The sequence below is a fragment of the Helianthus annuus genome, chromosome 15 (assembly GCF_002127325.2).
Source record: "Helianthus annuus cultivar XRQ/B chromosome 15, HanXRQr2.0-SUNRISE, whole genome shotgun sequence".
In the NCBI taxonomy this organism is placed as follows: domain Eukaryota; kingdom Viridiplantae; phylum Streptophyta; class Magnoliopsida; order Asterales; family Asteraceae; genus Helianthus; species Helianthus annuus.
Window position 1 is genome coordinate 51264711 of NC_035447.2, and position 21811 is coordinate 51286521.

The window sequence follows — 21811 nt, forward strand, 5'->3', positions numbered from 1 at the left end:
TTGTTATAGATAATTATTAATTAAATTTGAATTTATACGTTTATCTCTAAATATATTAATTAATATTATATTATATATTGTGTATAAAAATTAATATGTAATATTATTATTAAAAGGGAGGAGGCACCAGAGAGTGACACGTGTACAAAAAGATTTTTGTTTATTAGTATAGGAAGATTATAATAGTTTATTATTATATTTACTTTTAATAACATATATATTTTTTTTAAACCACATATTTCCTTTACCATTTTTAATAATTATTTTTTCTTTTTTGTGAATATATATTAATTTATCAATTAATTTGATACTTATTTAATAATTGATGTTTATAACATTTTCTAAAAACTTAATTTTTTGTGAATATATATATTAATTTATCAATTAATTTGATACTTATTTAATAATTGATGTTTATAACATTTTCTAAAAACTTAAATACGTAGTTGTGCTTGATTTTTTCTTTCGAAATTCCGTTATAAGTTTTATTAAAAACGAAGTTGTACTCAAAATAAAGTATTTATTTGGTATCATAAAAAGGTACGATGATAAACTAAACCGTTCTAATGGTCTGACTTTCTAAAAATATGTTTTATTTTTAAATCACGTTTGTTTTAGATTATCATTTGCTTGGTTTCGACGCAATGCGCGACGTAAAAAAAACTAGTTGATAATCAATGCCAAGAACCGTAATATCTAAAACTTTTTTTTTTATTTTCATATGTTGTATAATTGGTCTAGAACTCTAGAAGAAGTAATTTCAAAGAAATTAACAAATCTGAAACCCGAATTGAAATCGCAAAATAATGATGAAACCTGGATTAATCTCTGAATAGTATGAGAACTATCAGATAAACCTATTTTCGGATTACACGCAATGATTTATTGGATTAGACAGAGATCACTTGTTAGAACTGGATTTGATGATTTTGTGAATATTAAATGAAGAAGAACACCAATGCCCTTAACCGTACGTACCCTTCTTTTTTCTTCGATCAGATGTCTCAAAACAAAAAGCCTTGTTCCTTTGTTTTATTGGCCAATATGGAATCATCCAATTTCAATGGGCTTCAACCATTTTAGTTTAATTCATCCCATAATGTAATAATATTAATGGACTTTTAATCCAATACCATTAGGCTAAAGGGTGTGGGGAGCATAGGTTGGATCATCAATTCCACATAGGATCATTAATAAATTGCTACACCATCCCCTTGCCTCATCCACCATGGTTGGCATGGATTAAACCATGGCAATCATGAGCCTACTTTCCTTTTTAAATATTTCTTTTTCCTTTTTCACAAAAATAAATTAAAATAAGAAAATAATTGTTTGTGTCATGACCACACCCTTAGGGTAGTGGTTTTGGATAGCGGATTAGAAGTGGGTGAGATGACGCTGATGTGGAGGGTCATGGTGACCATAAGGGTCATGACCACACCCTATAGCCTTAGGCCTAAATTAATTATTAATTAAGCCTAACATATCAACAATTATTTTAATAATAGAATAATTACTAATTACAAGGCCCAAGTAGCATCTGTGTTAAACGAGCCCGCACTCCCGTGTCACCTAACTCGATTAATTATCTCGATCGACAAGTTAATCCAATACCTTAAAATCCGTTAATAACACTAAAATTACCAACATCATATATGGACAAATAATAAATATTCTATTTAGTGACATTTGTGATTTGACCCAATAATATATAGTTATTAGACTATTCATTATCACAACCCAACCCAACCCAATCTTTTATTAAAATACTAATTTTTCTCTCTTCCACCTACATAACCCAACCGAATCCAATTTTTCACCCACATTCACAACCCAACCTAAACTAAATTTTTATTATAAAGAAATAGAAGTTAAATAATAAAAAAAGGAAAAAGAATTAAATATTATAAAGAAATAGAAGTTAAATAATAGAAAAAAGAATAAAGAATTAATATTATGTTGGTTGTTGGTTGCAACCATTGGTTGCCATACCAACCTGGTTGTCTATAAATTTTAATTATTTAATTAAAATAATTTCCTACAATTTTGTCATATTTGCCATGTGGCAACCGTTTGTGGAATTTGGTCACCATAGTGACTAGTCTTATAGAAAGTTAGAAAAATATAAGCACATCATAAAACTGTTACAATCTTCAACCGGTCATACTTATTAACTTGCCAATCAAAACAAAGTAATTACTAATTCGGGACAACAAACTATAAGACTACCCCCAACGCTTCTTGTTGGGGGTTGCATTTACACATGTGGCATGTGCATTTGTAAGGGAAGCATTGGGGTGGGGTGCACTTAATGGGTCTTGCATGTAGTGAAGTGCCCTTAAGTGCAGAGAGAGAAAGTGGAGAAAGTGGGTTCAAATTGAGGAGAGAGAGGATGCATGTGGAAATGATGAGTTGGAGTTAAATAGAGGAGAGAAAGTGCATGTGAAAAAGATGAGTAAAAAGCTAATGTGACAGTGATGACTAGGATGCATGTAGTAAATGCAGGTCGTTGCATTGGAGACAGTCTAATGACCACAAGGTACCAACACAACAAGTATTAATAATTCTGTATTTATACTGGTTCCTACAGTTTCGACATTCTCACTATCTTATTTTTACACACTTAACTTTATACGGGTCATGTAGGGTTATACAATCCATATAAAAGAATATTGCACAAAAATAAAGGGTATAGAGTATTTCTTTTGTCTTGTCCAAAACGAGTCACATAACATTATACGGGTCATATAGGATCATATACGACCAATATAATGTTATACGGCCCAACTCTAATATTTTCTTGTGTTTTTAACCAGTTTTTGAGGGTTTTCAACATCTAGACGAGCCGTATAGGGTTATACGACTCGCGGAGGATTTAACGCCCCGCTTGCGGTATGCTCATATAATTTATATATGTGTGGACGCTCAGGGGCAAAAGTGAAAGTGCTTTAATTTTAACGTTATTTTACTAATTTCATGAAAATAACATTAAAAGAGGGGATGGTTAATCATGCATCATGTAGTGGCGTTGTGTAACACCCCGTGTTTTCGAACGTCAAATTCAAAGTCAAAGTCCAAGTCAAGTTTGACTTCTTGACTGTAAATAGTCTATTTTATATTTTGTATTATGTGGAGTAAGTATTGTTTATCAAAAGAATCGAAGTAATCGAATGTTTAATCGACGCGAAACGAATTACGACTGTGAATAGTAGGAAGTAACAATGCGATAAAGTTAATCAATCAATAATCAAGCTAATCGAATCATCAATCGAACTCGAGACTCGAATTATGCGAATCTGGTATTATGTTACGTGTGTGTGTGCCTTATTTGTTACCTGTGCGTGTTTACTTTATGTTATGTGTGGTGATCAATCGAATCAATCAAATCGAAACTCGAAACTCAATCGAAGTCGAAATCGAATATGGGATGTAGATGCTTGTATGAAGATATAGTGGTTGGGATTAAAAGTAATTTGAATAGGAAAATCTATCGTACTCGTAACGTCTTCAACCTTTAAACTAAGTAAACTAAGTATTTTTACTGATTATATCAGACCTGGAACTCAGAACGATATTTAAACTCTCTTATAACCTTTAAAATGACCAAAATACCCCTACGGGGCATAAATTGGTCTTAAACTCGTTTTGGGCATAATGGAAGGTATCCTACTGATATCACAACATATTTAAGGCATATTAACTTAGGAAACTTGTATATGACTCTTATGGTTACTCGTTATGCACTTTACGCGTTCGGATCGGCTGATGTAACTAGTTTACGCATATTAGCCGAAACGGGTCAAACCATATCATTTTTGTCTCAAAATCCAGAATGTGATTTAGTTACCCATATTAAACAAGTGTGCAAGCTTGTCGGGTCAAAACCACATTCTAAAACGGTCTTCGCCTTATCGTGCGTTTAAATCTTAATCTTCATTTAAAACTAACCGGTCTAAGCTTAGGCTAAATTAAAAGACCCGTTAGGATTCTGATAGGTTATTAAAAACCTTCGTTCTAGATTTAGGAGCCCAGTAAAAGCTATCTGTACTTGCTTGGTGGTATACGACTAGGATAAATTGTATAAATTTGCTCAGGTAAATACGTTTAACTTATTTTCCCTTATACGGGCTTGGGGTACGGTATATAAAATATCACTTGGTCGGGTAATTGACTTTAACCGGTCGGTGGTTAAGAGCAGTCAAATGACCTGTTTGAAAATGTTGTTTTGTTTGTTTAACGCCTTTGGGGGTTTAATGACCATGTCCCGGATATCCTTGGCATCATTCAAAGAATGGCCACGACCTTAGCACACGGGTGTAGGCGTACACCCGTAGTGCATCAAAATCAATAAAGTATAACAGTCGGTACGAGAGGAAATCTCGCGGCGGAACTATACTATGTGGTGTGTCTATTAATCTTTAACCCGGCACGACCCGGAAAACTGAACACAGAACAAACATGTAATTCTTTTACAAGATTATAAGCAAATAATTATCCCAAGTTATAAAAAAAATTTGTGCCGCGGGCATTCAAATCAATTTTCAAACTCTTTTCAAAATGAGTCAGTTAAATTGTATTTACTAGTGTAAACTGACGTATTTTCCCAAAAAGACTAAGTGCAGGTACTACGCGTAATAGGCTGGCCACTCCTTAGCATCAATAAAAGTCTCGCAAGCTTAGGATGCCTGAAGTCTGTTGAACAATGTTTTATTTTATTTGCGATCCGCCTGTGGATCTTTTACTTTCCGTTTGTAATACTTGGATATTACTTTATATCGGATTGTAATATATTTATCTTTTGCTTCCGCTGTGCATATAAATTGTGTTGTTTAACCATGATGATATCAATTACGTCACTATACCCCCACCGGTGACACGTGGCAAAATAGGGGTGTGACAGGAAGACATCCCCAAAACTGCTTTTCGAACTCGATATGGCCATTATGAATTCGTTGTTATGCCTTTTGGTTTAACTAACGCACCCGCGGTTTTCATGGATCTGATGAATCGCGTGTGTAAGCCATTTTTAGACCGTTTCGTCATCGTGTTCATCGACGATGTCTTGATCTATTCTAAGTCGAAAGCCGAACACGCGCAACATCTACGTTTGGTTCTCGAGCTACTCCAGGGGAATCAACTCTATGTCAAGTTCTCCAAGTGTGAATTCTGGCTAGAGGAGGTTCAGTTTCTGGGTCACATCGTTAATAGTCAAGGTATTCATGTCGATCCCGCGAAGATTGAAGCAGTCAAGAGCTGGATTACGCCCAAGAACCCGTCTGAAGTTCGTTCTTTTCTCGGACTAGCGGGCTATTATCGACGATTTATCGAATGATTCTCTAAGATCGCTATGCCGCTTACCGCCCTTACTCATAAAGACAAGCCTTTTGTTTGGGGAACTGAACAAGAGTTTGCCTTTCAAGCCCTCAAGCATATGCTCTGCAATGCTCCTGTTCTCACATTGCCCGACGGAAACAACGATTTCATTGTCTATTGTGATGCTTCCAACCTTGGTCTTGGCTGTGTTCTGATGCAACGAGACAGGGTTATAGCTTACGCATCTCGTCAGCTCAAAATCCACGAGAAGAACTATACAACCCATGATCTCGAGCTAGGCGCAGTTGTTTTTGCATTGAAGATTTGGCGACACTACCTGTATGGTACCAAGTGTACGATCTTCACCGATCACAGGAGTTTACAACATATCTTTAATCAGAAAGAACTTAACATGCGTCAACGCCGATGGGTAGAACTTCTTAACGATTACGACTGTGAGATTCGTTACCACCCAAGCAAGGCAAATGTTGTTGCCGACGCGCTCAGCAGACGGAGTTATTTGCTCAGTATCCGCAATACCCAAGCCCAGCATGATCTCGAAACCCTCATCCGTGAAGCCCAGCATGCTTGTTTTAACAAACGCACCTTGAAGAAGGAGAGAATCTATCACGATGGAGCTCAGCTTGTAAGCAAAGCAGATGGGATTTTCTATTATCTGGACCGAATTTGGATCCCTAAGCGGACCGATTTGTGAAAGATTATAATGGACGAAGCCCACAAATCCCGATATTCTATTCATCCCGGTGCCGATAAAATGTACCAGGACCTTCGTTACAAGTACTGGTGGCCGGGCATGAAATGGGATATCGCCCTCTATGTTGGAAGTTGCCTGACTTGTGCAAGAGTTAAGGCTGAACATCAACGACCTTCTGGCTTACTCGAACAACCTCCAATTCCCATATGGAAGTGGGAGAGTATAGCTATGGATTTCATAACCAAACTTTCGCCCACGCCATCAGGTCACGACAGCATTTGGGTTATAGTTGATCTTCTGACCAAATCAGCCCACTTTTTGCAAATACGGGAAGACTACAAGGTAGAACGACTAGCCCGAATCTACACCGACGAGATCATTTGTAATCATGGTACGCCTCGTGACATCATTTCAGACCGTGATGCTCGGTTTATTTCGAGGTTGTGGGAAACGTTTCAAGCAGCTCTTGGTACGTTGCTTAACTTAAGTACCGCATTTCATCCTCAAACCGACGGACAGACTGAGAGAACGATCCGTACTCTTGAAGACATGCTCCGTGCGTGTGTCATAGACTTCGGTGGTAGTTGGAACAAATACCTACCATTAGTCGAATTCTCGTACAACAACAGCTATCATGCCAGCATCCAAATGGCACCATTCGAGGCCTTATATGGAAGAAGATGTCGTTCGCCTATTGTATGGCACGAGATCGGTCACTCGCAACTAACCGGTCCCGAGTTACTACAAGAAACGACCAACAAAATCCTCCGGATTCGAGACAACTTGTCGAAAGCCAGGGATAGACAGAAGAGTTACGCCGATAGAAGATGCAAGCCCCTTGAATTTGACGTTAGCGACTACGTACTCCTAAAGGTATCACCTTGGAAGGGTGTGGTCAGATTCAGCAAGAAAGTGAAACTAGCGCCTCGATATGTTGGACCTTTTAAGATTCTGGAAAGGGTCGGCAAAGTCGCCTACAAACTCGAACTACCGGAGGAACTTAGTAACGTCCACCCAACTTTCCATGTGTCAAACCTCCAAAAATGCCTAGCTGATCATGATCTGATTATACCTCTCGACGACCTTCAAGTCAACGAAACGCTGCATTTCGTGGAAAAGCCTGTCGAAATCATGGATCGCCAAACCAAGCAACTCAGGCGCTCACGCATCCCTATCGTGAAAGTCCGATGGGAAGGCAAACGAGGCGCGGAGTTCACCTGGGAACTGGAAAGCGACATGAAGGCTAAGTACCCGCAGTTGTTTAAATGAAGATCTGAAGCGTGAAATTGGTAAAATCATTCACGGTGATGTGCAGCTTTATGCCTAATTTCGGGACGAAATTCCCTTGTCACACCCCAACCGATGGCGTCGGGGCGCGGCACTAGGCGAATCAGATTGCTCAAGAGATTCCATAACAACTATATTGCGATAATATTTATTACATTCGTTATCCCATACTAACAAATAATACAATCACATAAGTCATCACAGATTTCTTGTCCTCTCGAACAATTCAAATCCGACAACCTAGATTTTAGGTGGGTTTCTAGACTTCCTAGCTTGATTTGATGAGGACTTCAACTAAACCCGCAACATACGTTAAAATTTTGTCAATACAAAAGTATTGGCGAGTATACAGGTTTGATATGTAATAGTATAATAGATTAAAAGTACTGCGAATTTCCACAGGCATAAACGTAATACACGACATATATACTCACAAAACTGATACTACCAGCTAAGTCCTCGATGCTCGATTCTTCGATGGCATAACTAGACCCCGTCGAGCGCAATAGTACTATACTAGTCGTGGTGGGACGTCACGAGTATAAGTCCTAGCACATATGCAACTAGCATCACGTATATCTATGCAAACAGTTATTCGCAAGTGATAAATTGACAGATTAAATGATTCGTTGATGAGTTCGATTTATAAGGAATGTATGTTACACCCAAAATTCGATAAAAAGGGGTCAAGTATACTCACAGTGCGTATTTGGTTGGATTGACGGGATAATGCCTGAGAATGCCCTGATTTTAGACTGATTACATGAGTATTGGATTACGCGTTAAATGGTATCGGAATACACGGAATTGGACGAAAATCAGATCGAAGGTTGTCCCATTCGGATGGGCTGTCCGATCGAATAGACTGTTCGATCGGATGAGCAGCCCGATCGGTTAGGCTGTTCGATCGGCCAGCCTGTCCGATCGGCTAGCCTGTCCGATCGGTTAGGCCGCCCGATCGGCCACCCTGTCCGATCGGCTAGCCTGTCCGATCGGTTGGGCTGTTCGATCGGCTGGCCCGTCCAGATGTTTTCGACAATTTTACATGTTTTCTGTGGTTTTGGTCGAGACGTTTTGCTGTGATGTGTTGAACAACTGAAATTCCATTAATTCCGACTTGTTCTATCGGCCGGGAATCACCCCGTTCCATCAGGACTTGCCGTTCTTGGCGGTTTTCCTTTGTTTAACCCGAATTTGGTTGTTTCATCGCTAGGAATCAGATCTTTGACCAACACGACACTAAGAATGAGTAGAAGGTCGGTTTAAGTTCCGATTCCACCGTTTTTGAATACTTTGAGAGTAAAAGAGTTGAAAGAAAGTTGGAAAACCATCCTTCAATCCTTTTATTCGCGTTTATGTATAGATCTGACGTGAAAGCCTTGTTTATTCTTCTGGAAATCCCTTAGATCTGAGTTGTTCTTGGTAAAATGAGGCCAACACTTGAAGTTCATAAGAACTCCATGATGACATCACCCTAGAACACCTCAAATCCATTGATTTCACGGTTAAAAGTCGAAAATTGAAAGATAGAAAGGTGAAGGAATGCATATAGATCAAGGAAGTACAAGATTTGAGTTGGAAACTTACAAGAATCGCGAGAAATCGAGAGATAAAGGGGTTGGAACGTCTGGTCGAGCAGCAACAGTGATAACAAGTGTTTTGGGGGTGAATGAGGGATTTTTTAGGCAAGGAGGGAGGAAAGGAGGGCAAAATGGCCTGGATCGGACGGCCCGCTCGATCGGCCGGCCCAGCCGATCGGCTGGCCTGTCCGATCGGCCGGCCCTGCCGTTCGGCTGGTCTGTCCGATCGGCCGGCCCAGCCGTTCGGCTGGCCCGTTCGATCGGCCGGCCCAGCCATTCGGCTGGCCTGTCCGATCGGCCGGCCCAGCCGTTCGGCTTGCCCGTTCGATCGACTGGCCCAGCCGATTGGCTGGCCCGTCCGTACGGAGGCCTTTCGATCCTCGTTTTTGGTGCGTTGCGATAGCTTGGGCCATATTTTCATATATTTATATTATTATTTATTTATTTATTATAATTAATCACAAAAAGGGTCATATATACGTATCTATATATCCAATATTCGGTGCGATGGTCGAGTTACGCGTGCCTTCGAGTGCGTTCTTCGACGTGATGTGCCACAATGATTATCGGGGTACTACTTGCTCGTATTGCCATCATCGTTACGATGGCTGGAGACATGGTACTCTCCCGATAGTCTTTGTTAGCGTTGTTTGTGTACGTTTTGACACCTCATGGTTATCGAGGAGGGTAGATTAAGCCCTCACTCAACATCACCGTGAGTGTTATGATTTATGAAAATAGCTTTGTAATAGCGATAGAACATGCGTAATTATTCGATTATACTTCGATTTAGCGATATGTCTGATATAGTTACATCATGATCCGAATCTCTGGTGCTAGGCGTAACGAGTGTAACGAGCAGTAACAACGCACGAAGGTGCGGGTTGTTACATCCCTAAACAAGGGGAGGCTATAACACCCCGTGTTTTCGAATGTCAAAGTCAAAGTCAAAGTCCAAGTCAAGTTTGACTTCTTGACTGTAAATATCTATTTTATATTTTGTATTATGTGGAGTAAGTGTTGTTTATCAAAAGAATCAAAGTAATCGAATGTTTAATCGACGCGAAATGAATTACGACTGTGAATAGTAGGAAGTAACAATGCGATAAAGTTAATCAATCAATAATCAAGCTAACCGAATCATCAATCGAACTCGAGACTCGAATTATGCGAATCTGGTATTATGTTACGCGTGTGTGTGCCTTATGTGTTACCTGTGCGTATTTACTTTATGTTATGTGTGGTGATCAATCGAATCAATCAAATCGAAACTCGAAACTCAATCGAACTCAATCGAAGTCGAAATCGAATATGGGATGTAGATGCTTGTATGAAGATATAGTGGTTGGGATTAAAAGTAATTTGAATAGGAAACTCTATCGTACTCGTAACGTCTTCAATCGAAATCGAAATATCAGAAATCATCGCACCGAACACTCGAAACAGGCTGTGGATCGATCAGGCTCTTAGCCGATCGAACAGCCCAGCCGATCGGACAGACTGTCCGATCGAGCAGGCTGTCCGATCGGGATGCCTGGCCGATCGGCCAGCCCTTTCCTCTTTGGGAAGCCTATAAATAGGCCTGTCATTGTCATTCTTTCCACTTTTGGAAACTCTCTGACCGACCAGCGCGTGCTCCCCTTCTTTTCTCAGATTCCTTCCGATCTCGGTAAGTTTTCATCCTAAATCTTGTACTTTCTTGATCAATATATGCTCCTACACCTTTCTATCTTTCAAATCTTGATTTCTAACCATGAAATCATCAAGATCTAAGCATTCTAGGATGATGTCGTCATGGTGTTCTTCAAGAACTTCATGTTTTGGCCTCAATCCACCAAGAATCACTTAGATCTAGCCGATTTCCACATAAACAAACTAAGATCTATCATAGATCTAAACATTTACATGATGTGAAGGATTGAAAGAATGATTTCCAACTTTCTTTCAACTCTTTTACACTCAATGCCTTCAAACCGGTAGAAACGGAGCTTGAGCCAACTCACAAATCATTCTAATGATTGTGTGGTTCAAGATTCGGATTCTATCTACAAGGTTCACCGACTTCGGGTTAAACGTTAAACTACCGTTCCGAACCGTCCACCGGCCGAACTTGGGTGATTCTTGTCCAAGCTGAGGAAACAAGTAAGAACGAAAGTGTCATGGTTCAGCTCGTTGTCAAAATACCTCGATATAACGACAAACAATCAGAACAGCCAAGTGTTGGATGAACAGGCCGACCAGGTCAGGATGCTGACCGATCGAACAGGCTGTTCGAACGAACAGCCCAACCGATCGGGCATGTCAGCCGATCGACCAGGCCAGCCGATCGGCTAGCAAGTGGCCCCACACTTTGACAATTTCATGAAGTGTAGTGTTAAACGAGGTGATGTTCAATCGAACGAGCTGTTCGATAACATTACTCATCGGATGATGAGATACTATTCTTCAACACTTAATCGATTTTCAACTCGTTCGACGTATTGGAGTGCCACCCGATCGAACATGCTGTCCGATCAGGTGACATTCCACTAAGGACCCATTTCTGAAGTTCCTAACCGATCGGTTAAGCCATCCGATCGAACAGACCGTTCGATAAATCGACCTGAAAGGTAAGGACACTTCAGTGTTCTTAAATACTACAACGAAAACTTCAAAAGGACAAGCCATCATACACAAACACATCCTACTCAAAGGAAGAAACAAGCTTTGCGACTTTCGGTTCCGAACCGGGTCAAAACAGTAAATGGTCGGATCAAACAAGCTTAAACTAGTTATAATACTTATTATCATGTTATATGAGTGTCAAAACAGGTTACACGCTATTTACATTACTGATTATGCATAAAATCGAAAGTTAGCATTCTGTTAACTTTTTCTAAGCAACTTTGACCCGACATTTGGACTAGTTAGAGTGGGAATCAGAGATTGCCCTTTTAGGGGTTTAATGCCCACATGATTACCAATATATAACTACCTTTGTTTCGATTAATCGCTGGACCATTTGTGATTTATCGTTAAGTCAATCGTTAATTACGACGGATTGACTTTTAAGCTATAACTAAGCAAAACGTAACCAAGAAAGGGTGGAGCATACTTACAAGAGTCCTATGCACGACCAGGGATGAGTAGTGAGAGTTCTTGAGCTCCAGAAGTGATCAAGAAAGCAGTTGAAGGTGTGAAGAACAATGTTGCTACTTATGGTCCTTTTATACTAGTTTAGGATGCATAAGATCATCACAACAAGGCCTCCAAGTGTTCTTGGATGATCAACAACTGTCCTTGAGTGATAGGGGACGTTTAGGGGGCGCCCATGCTCTCATTATTGCTCAATAAGTCGGTTAAAACACTCAACAGTGCTTCTGTGCGACTTTTCTGCATCTGGGGCATTGACGCGGCCCGCGTAAGAGATCACTTAACTTTTACGCGGCCCGCCTGAATCCATATGTCAGAGCCCATATCTTTCCTGTCAATGCGGCCCGCGTAAAGTCCCTTAATACTTTTATGCGGCCCGCCTGAGACCAAAAAGTAAGATTTTTCAAATCTTTTCAATTATTACTGTTGGCCTTTGGCGATTCGAAGGGGTAACTTTGCGTTTTGGGCCTCGTTAATTTACGTATAAGGGCCTCGTGTCTTTTACCCTCGCCGTTAAATCCTCGGTTAACTTATTATTACCCGAAAAGTCCTAACTTTCAAAGTTGACGCTTTTAACCCCTCGCATACGAATTCGATCATAACTTTCTCGTTTTAAAACGGAACCTTGCGAAATTTATATCGTACATTCTAGTGAGCGTAATTTACTGTTACAAAGTCTCGAGTTCGTTAAAAGGGTCACTCAGAGGTATAACTTAAACATGTTGACACATTTAACCCCTGTAGTTTGTAATCTCTCACTTTCTTCCGCATTTCATCCCGTACGATCCATGATGCATTCGTTTGAAGGTACGAGCATCATTTAGGGTTACTGTACAGCATAATTATCCCTCGTTGACATTTTTAAACCCTCAGTTTCACATACTTTCAATGTTTGTCAACTTTAGTCCTTTATTTAGTATCTACTACCACGTGTAAACTTATGACACGTGTCAATACATTATAGGACGCAAAATTTCGAGGTGTTACATCCTCACCCCCTTAAAAGAAATCTCGACCTCGAGATTTATTGAAATAAATGAGGGTACTTTTCTTTCATCGTGGACTCTACCTCCCACGTGTACTTTGGACCTCTACGGGCATCCCATTTTACCTTCACAATCGGTATATACTTCCTGCGAAGTTTCTTAACCTGTCGGGCATCCCATTGTACCTCTGTATGCGGTATAACCAGTGATTCGTCAGCGAAACACTTCTTCAGGTTACAGATGTGGAACACATTGTGGATGCCACTGAGCTCTTCCGGTAAGTTTAATTTGTAGGCAACCGATCCGACACGTTCGATTACCTCGAAGGGTCCAATATATCTCGGGCTTAACTTGCCTTTCTTACCGAATCGCATCACCCCCTTCTAAGGTGATACCTTAAGCAGTACCTTGTCGCCTACTTCGAAATTGAAAGGCTTACGCTTCAAATCTGCGTAGCTTTTCTGCCTGTCTCGGGCAGCTTTCAATCGATCGCGAATTTGGACAATCTTGTCCGTTGTTTCAAATATTATATCAGGTCCTGTCATCTGGACATCTCCAACTTCTGCCCAACAAATGGGCGTTCTACACTTTCTACCATATAGGGCTTCAAAAGGTGCAGCCTTAATGCTTGTATGGTGTAACACCTCGAATTTTTGTGTCCAATGATGTGTTAACACGTGTCATTTGTTTACACGTGGCATCCATAATAAATAAAGGACTAATTTTGACAAACCTTGAAAGTATATATAAATTCGAGGGTTATAAATGTCAACAAGGGTAAATATACTGTATAGTATCCCTAAATAATGCTTAAACCTTCAAACGAATAAATTATAGATCGTACATAAACAAAACGCGGAAGAAAGTGAGAGATTACAAACTACAGGGGTTAACTGTGTCAACATGTTTAATAATACCTCTGAGTGACCCTTTAACGTTCCAAAGACTTGTAACGGTATTATACCCTCACTAAAATAATATATATGAATTTCGCGAAGTTTCGATATGAAACGAGAAAGTTACGATCGAATTCGTAGAAGAAGGGTTAAAAGCGTCGACAGTGAAAGTTAAGGCTTTCCAATATAATTAAATAAATAAACCGGGGACTTTATAATGCGGGTAAATAACACGAGGCCCCTATCGGTAAATAACCGAGGGCCAAACCGCAAAGTTACCCCCTTCAAACCCGAAAGGTCAGGTAAATCATTACGAAAGATTTCGTTATTAATGACCGGATTCTGTAATCATTACAAAAAGATTTTAAAATCCTGAAATCTTAACCTTAGGCGGCCCGCGTGAAGGTTAAGGATTAGTTGAGGCGGGCCGCGAGCCTCCTCTATTTCGCGTCTGTTATTTGAACTTTAGGCGACCCGCGTTAAAATGGCATGGAACTCCCATGCGGGCCGCGTAAAGTGCCCAGATGCAGAATATTGATGTTTTCTTGACTTTTGGAGTCTTGAACGATCAAAAACCAACAAATGGGGCATGGGCACCCTATGCTCAACCCATAACACTTAGGGGACACCTACCATCACCTCTGGTCTGATTGTAGTGCTTGTAATGATCAATGAGGCTTGACATTGGCTATAAATAGCACACCTTAGTTCATAACCATTCACACAACTCAAACTCACCTTTCTGATCATTCTAAAGGCTCCCAAGTGTTTCTTCTCTGCTCCATATTCAAGTACTAACTTCTGTAAGTTACCTTGATCATCCATAGTTCAGTTTATGCTTAGTTTTTAGCTAAAAACCAAACCGTCGTAACTACGGTTTGACTTTACAATAAATCAGTAATGGTTCAGTCTTATGACGAATCAAAAGTGGTTATGAGTTGGTATTTATGTGGGTAATAAACCTCTAAAATGGTTCCCCCTGATCACCACTCTAACTATGTCAAATGTCGAGTCAAACGTGCGGTTAAAAAGTCAACAGAAAGCTATTTTAGCGATTTATGCATAATCTGTAATATATATGTTATGGAACCTGTTTTGATAATCATAAAACATGATAATAAGTATATAAACCTGTTTGCGCTCGTTTGAATCGATCATTTACTATATAGAACCGGTTCGGAGCCGAATGTCGCAAAAGTTTGACTTTTGCTTTGACTTCAGTTCTGACCCGTTTTAGTGAGGTATAAATATACCTTAGGACTCTCTTAGGACCAGGTCACATGTTGGTATACGCCTCTGTGGTCGGTTCATGAGTTATCCGAGTCTTTTACGCAATTCCGTCATTCGCCTAAAAGTTGACCGTAACGGCCTTTTAAAATTAAAACGAGTATTTCGGACACGTGAACGGACCAAAACCTTACTTATTAAATTATAAGCATGTCCTTAAAGTTTCACGTCAATCCGAGGTCTAGAATGAGAGTTATGCTAAAAGGCGCACTTTTAAGAAAGTTTTGTAAATAACGGCGCAATTAGCATAACGCCCATCTAACCCTAGTTTTCGTCACCAAAACTTTTACCCACTGTGGTAAGATAATATTTTGGGAATTTTAAAGATTTTTAATAATTTTTACCTTGCTCATAACCTGCGGTTATGGCTACGGTTCGGTAAATACCGAATATGCCCTTTTTGGCCAAAACGGGAGTTCTACAAGGTCTTTTGACCCGATTCCAGTTGCTACTAGTTTTAAATAATAAATAAAGTATTTTAAGCTTTATAAACTGTTCGGGAAACTCAGATTTCCAGTAGAACTCGAAAATCCCTTTTAAAGTCTTTAAAATGACCGAAAAGCCCCTACGGGGCATAATACTAACTTAAACTCGTTACGGGCATCACGGAAGGTATCCTACTGATACCACAACCCATTTAAGGCATATTGACTTAGGAAATAAGCGTACGACTCTCATGGTTAACCGTTTCGCCTATTGCGCACACGGTTCGGCCTATGAAACTAGTTTTCATACATTAGCCGATACAGGTCAAATTATATTATTTGAACCCCAAAATCCAGAGTATGAACTATAAACCCATATAAAACAAGTCACTGAACTTGTTGGGTCCAAATCATACTCCATTCTCGGTTTTCGCCTCTTCGTGCGAATTAACCATATCTATATATCGGAATCAACCGGTTTAAGCTACGGCTAATACAAGGACCGTTAGGATTCTAAGAGGTTAATTAAAACCTTCGTTCCAGATTAGGAGCCCCAGTAAAAGCTATCGGTGACTTGATCTTAATTAAGGATTTATACTTGCAAAGGTAAATACTTTAACTTATTTCCCCTATATGGGCTTGGGTTACGGTATATTAATACCGCTTGATTGAGCATTATATAATTCCATCGCTTAGGTGGTTAATTGATTAAATATGATCGGCTCATTTAAACAGTTTTGTTGCTTATAAGCCTTTGGGGGGTTTAATGACCGTTGTCCCGGATATCCTTGGCATCATTTTACGAAATGGCCACGACCATCGACATCCCGGTGTAGGCGTACACCCGGTATAAAGTGTCGACATTAAAACTAAAAGACGTAGCCGTTGGTTTTTGTACTACGGTTTTACGCAAACGTGGTGTGTCTATAAATCTTTAACCCGGCACGACCCGGGCTACTGAACGCATAAAAGAACATGTAAAACGTTCACAAGATCATTATGAATTTTCCCAAGTTGTAAAAGAGTTTGTGCCTTGTGCATTCAAATCAATTTTAATAAACATTTTCAAATGTGTCAGTTGAATGTATTTACCAGTGTAAACTGACGTATTTTCCCCAAAAAGATTAAGTGCAGGTACCTAAACGTAATTGGCTGGTATTAGCTCCCTAGCGTCGGGATAAGCCTCGCAAGCTTGATTGCAGTATCTAATGGAACAATACTTTACCTTTATTTACGATCCACTGTGGATATTCAACTTCTGTAATACATTGATATTATCACCAGAGGTTGAAATATATGTATTTATCTTATGCTTCCGCTGTGCATTATATAATTGTGTGGTTTGACTATATTGTTGCCAACATTGTCACGGTAATCCCCCACCGGGCCCACCGGTGAGACACGTGGAAATCGGGGTGTGACAGGTTGGTATCAGAGCCAACATTGAGTGAATTAAACACTACCCTAATGTGTTTAATCTCAGTGACACAATTGCACATACTTGAGTCTAGACAAGAACTTAGGACAAATTCGGATTAATACTCCTTTTTGTCTTTATTTTTCGAATTGATTTTTAATAAGTTTTGGAGCAGGAAAATGCCACCTGTTATATTCCGAGGAAGAGGAAGGGGACGTAGAGGCCGAGGAGAAATCGTGACACATCACGATCAAGAAGCTGGACCATCTGGTACAAGACATCCTTCGATGACAAGGAGCGAAGAGCCACAACGACGAAGAGATCTTTACGAACCAGCGAGGCATTCCACTTCGCACAGCTCAACGCCATCCTACCGGCACTCCTTTGGGCCAGATTCAGAAAATAATCCCAACAACCCACAACCTTCCTTCATACCTCTACAACGTTCGGTTTCGCACCGGAATTATGACGACCCTACTCCATACTACGTAGCTCAGTTTAATCCGGCTGACTACATACAGGAACCTTCAGGTTTTGTTCCACTAGGGCCTCAAGACCATTTTTCTGAAGATCCCATGGAGGAAGATGAGGATCCAACTGAACCAGCTCGTGGTACGCCCACGCATCCGATAGAAGTATCTGATGGATCTTCATATCATGGTCCGCAGTATCAAGGCCCAGACAGCTTTATGGCCTTGTTCGACCGACATGAGTGGTACAACACACCATCTCATCAGACATCGCAACCGAGACATCCACAGGATCCCTCTGAGGATTCACGCTTTGAGGCAGTTACGCCACCACCTCCGCCACCGGCACAACCAGTAATACCTGATCCGCCGAGGCGTAGGAGGACCAATGCTCGTATGTCTACACGAGGAGGAGGGGGTATCCACTTCAGCACTCCTCGACATTCTAGTAGTAGCCACTATCCGCCGCTACAAGAAGAAGGACCTTCAAGTCCTATACAGGAGGCGAACTCCGCACCAACTGCACGAAATTCGCCACCATTTGGGTATGACCAACCCATACCAGCTTACACAGGTCCAACGGCTTACAACCCGTTTGAACCGTCACAAGCACAATACAACTATGGCTATGAGCGCGACCCATATGTGGTGTCGGCTAGATATAATGCGCGCTACCCTGACGGAGCACATGGAAACATGGGACCACCGGATTACTCAGCTCATGGGTATCCAATACCTCCCAGACCTCCCGTTCCGCATCAAGCGCAACAACCACGTTTTTCTCCTCCTGAACAGGAAGAAATACTCCATCGACTAGATCGTGTGGAGAGAGAGTTCGAGGAAGAGAAGAAAAGCCACCGAGGATTTCTCAAGGGCTTGGCGAACCTACTAAAGGGCAAAAAGAAGAAACGTGACCACTAGCCCTTAATAGTAGTACGAATGTAATTTCTATTTTGAAATAAGTCCCTGTGTGGACAACTTATCGTATTTCAGTCCCTACGTGGACTTATCTTTAGTCCTTGCATGGACACCTATCTTATATTAGTCCCTGCGTGGACTTGTCACTTATTTTAAAACCTCTCTGGAGGTATGTACTATTTGAAAGACCCGTTTAGGGCAATATGTAATTGTATTTGAGATTTTGAAATGTATGTTATGAGTTTTGCTTTAATATATATAAAAATAAATCAAAACCATTCCTTTTATATTGATCTGCCTAAATAAAGAATCTTAAAAGGTGAAACCTAGCTTGGGGTCTTTTAAGATCTAGTCAAGATGGTACGACCTAACTGAAAAGATTCTAGATTCCCTGTTAACCTCTGTACGCATGTTAACATTCATGGCAGATGTGATTCGTTAAAATCACGCACGTCATTCTTATACAATAATCCTTTAAGGATTTCAAAACCCAACTAAATGATATATAAATCGTGGGTTAAATCACCAATGAAGGTGATCAGTATTATAAAGACATCCATTAGTGATGCAGTGCCTACGGGCCAAAATTATTAAAACATCCATTAGTGATGTAGTGCCTACGGGCCAATATTATTAAAACATCCATTAGTGATGTAGTGCCTATGGGCCAACCATATTAAGACATCCATTAGAGGTGTAGTGCCTATGGGCCATAATAATTGTCTTATAAAGACAAAAGGCAGTGGTAGTCTATGACTCTCTGTCAGAAAGAGATAAAAGAACTGCGGTTCAACTCTCTATGCCCTTGATTCTCTGAAATCTCGGCTAACATTATAAAACATCATCATAATTAGGCTTTATGCCGCCAATACTATTTATATAGTTAGAATAGGATATATTCAGATCCTAATATTTAATGAAATAAAAAGTTAACCAAATATGGCCTCTGTACCATGGTTGACAAATTGTCATAAAAGACAATCATATAATAATCTCCTAAATTAAAATTTTGTTATCTTCTGTAACAGATTCAAGTTACAATGGCGGATCCCAATGGAGAGAACAGCCACACGAATGAAGATGACTATGACAATGCGTCAGTACATTTGACAGGCGCACAACTGAAGGCTCTGATTAACAATGCTGTCCAGGCAGCTATTGATCGTCAACATACTGAGTCTCAAGGCAGAACTGTGTCAAAACCACCCTCTAAACCAAAGACACACTCCAAACCACCCTCTGAACCTAAGAAAGATGACGACAAGCACTCGTCTACTGAGCACAGCGTTCATCGCGATAGAGAATATACTGATGCATCAAGTGCTAAGGGTTGCACCTACAAATACTTTGTATCATGTAAGCCCCGTGAATTTACAGGGGAAAAAGGTGCGGTTGACTGTATCACCTGGCTAGACGAGATGGACACGATTGTGGACATCAGCGGGTGCGCTGAGAGGGACGTGGTTAAGTTTGTGTCCCAGTCATTCAAGGGCGAGGCCCTGGCGTGGTGGAGAGCTCTGGTGCAGGCTTCAGGTAAGTCTGCCTTGTACAAGATGTCATGGGGGGAGTTTATTACCCTCATAAAAGAAAACTACTGCCCTCAGCACGAGGTTGAGAAGATTGAAGCAGATTTTGTCTCACTAGTGATGACAAACCTGGATTGTCAGGCATATCTGACAAGTTTTAACACTATGTCACGCCTGGTACCATATCTTGTGACACCAGAACCTAGAAGGATTGCCCGTTTCATTGGGGGCTTAGAGCCGGCGATCAAGGCCAGTGTGAAGGCCTCTAGGCCAACGACCTTCAGGTCAGTTACTGACCTCTCCTTGTCTCTTACACTTGATGCTGTCCGTCTGAGGGCACAAAGGAGCAAGGAGGCTGAAAAGCGAAAGCGTGAGGATGATACCTCACGAAATTCTGGGAAAAAGCACCGTGGAAACGGTGAAGGCAAGAGAGGGTCGGAGGCAAAGAAGGAGGGGCAAGCTGATGGAAGACCTCACTGCAAGGTCTGCAAGAAACCTCACTCCGGGAAGTGCAGGTTTGCGTCTGGTTCACAGTCGCAACAAAGGACTCCACCCTGTGGGCTATGCAAGTCCAAGGATCATAAGACAGTGGAGTGCAAAAAGATAAAGGATGCAACCTGCTTTAATTGTAATGAAAAGGGGCACATAAAGAGTAATTGCCCGAAGTATGCCAAGAAGGCGGAAGAAACGAAGAAATCAAATGCGAGAGTTTTTCGCTTGGATGCAAAGGAAGCGGTCAAGGACGACAATGTGCTTACAGGTACTTTTCTCGTAAATAATATATTTGCAAGAGTACTATTCGATTCTGGCGCCGACAAGTCCTTTGTAGACCAGAAATTTTGCCAACTACTAAATATGCCAATCAAAACCCTTGACGTGAAATACGAAGTAGAGTTAGCAGACGGAACGATAGAAACCGTCTCTACTGTTTTAGAAGGATGTGAAATATCCATTAGGAACCATTCTTTTCCTTTATCTCTACTTCCTTTCAAACTTGCGGGTTTTGACATCGTGCTAGGCATGGACTGGTTATCCCATAACCAGGCCCAAATCATATGCGGCAAGAGGCAAATAGTCTTAAAGACTCCGAGTGGTGAATCTCTTACCATTCGAGGAGATACGCAGTACGGGTTGCCCGAAGACGTATCTATGCTGAAAGCTTCAAGGTGTTTGAACAGAGGCTGTGTAATTTACATGGCTCAGGTGATAATTGAAGAACCAAAGCCGAAGATCGAGGATCTTCCTGTCATTTCTGAATACCCCGAAGTTTTTCCCGAAGAACTACCTGGTTTGCCACCAGATAGACAAGTGGAGTTCAGAATTGACATCATTCCTGGAGCAGCTCCGATAGCAAGAGCACCTTACAGATTAGCGCCAACGGAAATGAAAGAACTGAGGACCCAGTTGGATGAACTGCTGGCGAAGGGCTTTATCAGACCTAGTTCATCTCCCTGGGGAGCTCCTGTCCTATTTGTAAAGAAGAAGGACGGATCGATGCGGTTGTGCATCGACTACCGAGAACTGAATAAAGTTACCATAAAGAATAGATATCCTTTACCAAGGATCGATGATCTATTCGATCAGCTGCAAGGAGCGAGTTACTTCTCCAAGATCGACTTAAGGTCGGGCTATCATCAACTAAGGGTCAGAGATGAAGATGTACACAAGACTGCATTTAGGACTCGCTATGGTCATTACGAGTTCCTAGTGATGCCTTTTGGGCTCACAAATGCACCGGCTGCGTTCATGGATCTCATGAATCGCGTTTGCAAGCCATACCTGGACAAATTCGTCATAGTCTTCATTGACGATATCCTTATCTATTCCAAGAATCAAGCTGACCACGAGAAGCACCTCCG

General features: G+C 40.8%; 1 protein-coding gene across 1 annotated transcript in view; it reads left to right on the top strand.

The window, feature by feature from the left end:
• LOC110913688 overlaps positions 1 to 21811 on the top strand; it is a 49753-nt gene that overhangs the window by 4218 nt on the left and 23724 nt on the right. The window lies entirely within an intron of this gene.